Below are 5586 nucleotides of genomic sequence, written 5' to 3' on the forward strand. Positions count from 1 at the left end.
TATATTTATGATTGTTATGTCTTGTTAGTGTATGGTTCCCTTGAGCAGTATGAAGTGTCCTTCTTTATCCCTTTTGATTAACTTTGGCTTGAAATCTATTTTATTAGATATGAGTATGGACACTCCTGCTTGTTTCCGCATTCCATATGAGTGGTATGATTTTTCCCAACCTTTCACCTTCAGTCTATGAATATCTTTTTCTATCAGATGCGTCTCCTGTAGGCAGTATATTGTTGGGTCTTCTTTTGTGATCCATTCTACTAGCCTGTGTCTCTTAATTGGTGAATTTAAGCCATTAACATTTAGGGTTATTATTGAGATATGATTTGTTCTTCTAGCCATATTTGTTTATTGATGTTTCTAAACCTGATTTGTTATCCTCTTTGACTATTTTCCCCCCTTTACTGTCCTATCTCCCATTGTTGGTTTTCAATGTTATTTTCCATTTCCTCTTCCTGTAATGTTTTGCCAAGGATTTTTTGAAGAGATGGTTTTCTAGCTGCGAATTCTTTTACCTTTTGTTTATCATGGAAGGTTTTAATTTCATCTTCTATCCTGAAGCTTAATTTCGCCGGATACACGATTAGACTCAGAGTTGTTCCTCTCCACGGAAATCTTTAGTAAAAGGCGAAAGATTTATACGATCTGAAGAGAAACCAGAGTATAACAGAAGTAGATTATGTTGGATACTGACATCTGCAACCTGGATCTATTCTCAATGAAGGGACTCTTTTACCAATTTTTGGGAATGCTGCTGGAAACAACTTTGGCTGTCAGCTCCCTTGACATCTGCATCAGCTATAGAGAGTACCCACAAGAGCTCTTACAACTTTCTAGGGTGGTTTCATGGATAAATGGGTAATAAAAAGCTGAGCACATCCCTAATGACAATATCAATCCTCCACTGACACATAAGGCTAGCTGAGACTGTTTGGGGGTCTGGGTCATATTTCAACTTCTCCTCAGCCTGATTATGCTCTCTTTGAATATTACTTTAAACAAAAAAAAATGAACAAACAAACAAAAAACCTGCTTAAAAAACTGTCTCAGGGACTGAACTGTAAGGAACTCAACATAAGACAGCATTATTTGATTCCTTCAATGATTACTTATTAAGCACCAAGAGAAACTGAAAGACCATCCCTCTTATGGATATTTCATCTCACAGAAGAAAATAGACAATAAACAAATATATGTATTATGGATTCACACATGGAATTTCTGGAGAGAATCAGTAAGCAATTAAAGGACAGGGTCTCTACAGAAAGAAGGAAAGAGCTACAAATATAGGCTTGAGGAAAAGTGCAAATGGAACAATACATTGCCTGGTACAAAATGATTTCAATTTCTGTGGTTTTCTCTTCACTTGATACCTGAAATCTGAGTTTATGGTGTGTATTGATTTTGGGGAGTCCTAGTTACCTAGTGAAACAATATTGTAGACTAACAAACACTGGAAAATTCAGCAATTCAAAATGGTAGGCATTTATCAGCTCAGGCATGGCATCTGAGGGTCAGTATTAGGGATGGCTCTGCCAGATAGCACTCCTTCCTCAGTCTGGCCTCACTCAAGTGATAGGGACATGCAGCTCTCCCAAGGCCATATCCTCCAGCAATCAGCCTCATGATGTCCTCTTGTCAATGACAGAAAAAAAAAAAGAGGACTCCAAGCAAGGTAGGTCACACAGCAAGCCCAGAGCCAGTATTATACCTAACTACAAAGTGACCACAATCTTGAGAAAGCTCAGGTTGGTTCCTCATGCAGATGCTCCAGAGACATTCTTAACCCTAATTTTCACCTTTTTATTTATTGAGGCTGTTTAACACATGTACATATACACCCGTCGGTTGCATAAATAAATGTTAATGAAACTGAGCAGGGTTCCACAAAAGACCTCCAAAATCAAGAGAATCCCCTTCATATAAATATTACTTCCTGCTTATAAATATTACTTCCCCTGAACATTATAAGCCACCAACCATCTGACTGGGAGGCTACTCAGCCTCTAAGTATGACCACACTCAGCCTTTCAAGTGTGTACTTTTGCTTTGCAAACAAGCTCTTTCACTTTCCCTAAAATCTGGGCCTTAAATTCTTCTCTGCCAAGAAACCTGAAGGTTTGAGTAGATGATCCTACATTTTTGAAGATATTCTCAAACCCTTCACTGGTGACACATGCACCATCAACACATAGACAAATTACCGGTTTCTACCTAAAATAGAAAACCCTAGTACCCTGAATGTTCACATCATTCCTATAATTATACACACACATATACATGCACTAGATACAAACATATAATAGACACACTGTCCATATGCACACTGTGAAAATATTATGGGCACAGACTCCAGAAAACCACCTAGCATACACAAGTTGTCTCACACACCACCCCCAGCCAAGACTGAAGCAAAAGCCTAAAGCTCTAAAATTCCTACAATCTGCTATTCCAAATGCACAACCAGTCTACATGGCTTATCTATTTCTAAACACACACGAGGAACCTCCCACGACCCCAGAATACTCACCAAATATCCATGAGTTAAAATACTCACATGACCACCAATAGCCTATAGGTTTCAAATACATAAGACCAGAAACAAACATCAGGACCACTCCTTCAAGCAACATCACCAATCTCTCTAAACATTACATTCCAGAATAAACAGAAACAGGACCCTTGAGCCCAAACATACCCAATCACTCTTATGCCTACATACAAAAACACTAATTACACAAGTATGAGGCCCTGGGCTAAAATCACAGTACCAAAACAATACAGTCAGAAGAGCAAACACATGTACAAAGGTACAATGACTAATACACACATAACTCCCACACACTAACACATATACACAAACATTCCCAATACCTGAAATATAAGAGACCTCTCTCAAACACTGCCACATTCCACATCTTCAGAACATAACATAAACCTTATCCCCAAATATTTCCAAACATGTAGACACCCCAGCATTCTCCAAACAAATACACTTTGATATAACAACCACATTTCTGAAAATAAACTTAGGTGATTCATCCACCCCATAGATCAATATACATAAAGTAGTACACATGCCAAAGACCCAAAATATTCTCTAGCATGCCACTTAAAAATATACATCAAACTACTTATAAATTTTAAAAAATATTAATTTTTAAAAATAGAAACCAGCTCCTACATCCCTCAAATAGTAAGAAATACTTGTAGCATATTACATTCCTGTAATATGTACAAACATAATTCCCACTTTTTGGCATAAATGCACAAGCCCAGCATTCCATCAGAATCAGACAGCCTTACTTCCTAGTTACATACTAGTAAGTCCCCACTTAAAACACATTCTCCCAGAAGATATTCATCAAAACTGCCAGACCCCTCAAATACTTGTTACCCATGTCCCCTGAACAATCTTACTTCACACAACTCAGATCCTAAAACACCCCACAGACACCTGAGGAATGCTAGTCACTACAAATTCAATACACATGTAAATCTCCACAAGCATCAAATAACTACATATAAATATGCAAATATTCTATTATCTCACACTACCTGCATATACAAAGTCACACCTTTCCAGATATTCACAAAGATATAAATTATCCATCTCCCAAAATGGAGAATAACATACACTTCACAATCACACATATTCAATTGCCACTCAAGATTAGTCATAGACCTGACCTCACACAAGGAAATACAAAAATCCATAAAACAACAACAAGCAAACCCACAACTATACATGATATCCTGAATAGGCAAACATTCCCACTGCATTTCTCAAAATATACTATATACCACCAAAAATACACCCAATGATGTTATTTAACATTGCCCATATGCACATGCACATACACATATCTTTTCCAAATAACCCATGATACAAACAAAAATTGCAGCATTGGGGGGAGGGGGGACTGCAGAGAACCACAGGTGAAATACTCCAAAGCCAAAATACAAACACCTACACCAAACTCCCACAGTTTATATGTATTATTTCCCACACCCTCCAAATGTAACCAGTCCTACTCTCTCATTAGAGATAAAACTTTCTTTCAATAATCCATCCAGACACATACAAATCTCATATTCTCACCAGCCAACTTGAAACATAACTAACCCAAAACTATGAATGCAAATAACACATTAGGAATACCATCTTCAAAATGGACATGCAACCAAAAATTCATGGCCTCTAAATTTCCACAATCCCCAAGAAGGAAAAAAGTCTGCAACATAGTCAGATGCAACCATGCACCCCACAATTCTTACACAGTAGGCAAAGGCAAAATCAAAACGTATTAGCATCCCCAAAACCAAACTCTGACACCCCAGTGCCAATGAACATTTACAAAAAAGAACACATAACTTTACTCATATAAAAGATGAGTACCACAAAATTTAATAATAATAAAACATGGCTCTATTTATTGTACACTACTTGTGGTCACACTGTTCTCCCATCATCATTCAAGTGCTCTGTCCAGAGGCTCGCACCAACAGCTAACCTATGACAGCAAGTCAGTCACGGTGTGACCACATGCCACTCAACAAACTCGGCTCAGTATTTTCCCTTGTGCAAAGTGGCTAAGATCACAGGAAAAGAGCGTCCTTCAGCTAACAACCCAGATGCCAGCTGACAGTGTCCCCAACATTCACAGATTTCACAGGGAACAAGAAGATCATCACCACTTCGTCTGACATCGACAGGAGCCAAGTTGAGGACCTTCTGACTGGGACCCTGCTTCTCAAGCACCGCACAGGTGTCCTGGAACCCAGGGACCACACAGGCTGCAAAGGACATGGATGGACGACGCCTCGACGTCGCACTGGACAACACACCCCTCACTTCTGGGTCTGGTGCTGATGGTCCGCGTCCTAGGGGAGGCAAGGCAGGCTCCTGGGCTGCCCCGGGAGCACAGGACAAGGCAGGGACACACTGGGGACAGAAGAGGTTCGCGGGGGGCCAGTACCTCCGGGCCTATGGGACTGAATCTGGACGCCTCCATGGTAGCCCAGCCGGCCATTGGAAACCTGCCCTCTGCGATCACGCCTGCGCCTTGCCCTGCTGGAGCCCTAACGGACGCCAGAACCCCAAGTGACACTAGAGCCCTTGGGTGGCAGCCCGCAAGCGCCAAAGTGCCTCCAGCCAAGGGCCTGCGCATGCGCAAACGGTGCAGGGCGGACTGGAAGCCCGGAGCTGCCTGCAAGAAGAAGACCAAGGGAGTCTGAAGGCTTCTGGGTACCTCAGGAAAGGCAGATCCTCATCCCAGAAACTCTGGGCTGGCCCTCCATTCAGTAACTGCCATTATCCCCCTGATACGGCTCCCCCTGGCACTCTTCTCCCTGGCTCTACTCCCCCTGGCTCTGCTCCCCTGGGCCCTGGTCTTCTGGGACCTGCTCCCCTGGGCCATGCTCCCCTGGGACCTGTTTCCCATATGTCCTGCTCCACCTGACCATGCTCCCCTGGCTCTGCACCCCATGTGTCCTGCTCCCCCTGGCCCTGCTCCCCTGAGTCCTGTACCCCAAGTGTCCTGCTCCCCCTTGTCCTGCTCCCTTGGGCCATGCTCTCTGTGGTCC

General features: G+C 42.0%; 1 non-coding gene across 1 annotated transcript; it reads right to left on the bottom strand.

Annotated features, from left to right (window-relative positions):
- Positions 1–544: 544 nt before the first annotated feature.
- Positions 545–665, bottom strand: LOC144373733 (U5 spliceosomal RNA). The gene has a single exon (XR_013433294.1). It is a non-coding gene; the product is annotated as a U5 spliceosomal RNA (small nuclear RNA).
- Positions 666–5586: the final 4921 nt, after the last annotated feature.

Source organism: Ictidomys tridecemlineatus, unplaced genomic scaffold, assembly GCF_052094955.1.
Source record: "Ictidomys tridecemlineatus isolate mIctTri1 unplaced genomic scaffold, mIctTri1.hap1 Scaffold_466, whole genome shotgun sequence".
Taxonomy (NCBI): Eukaryota; Metazoa; Chordata; class Mammalia; order Rodentia; family Sciuridae; genus Ictidomys; species Ictidomys tridecemlineatus.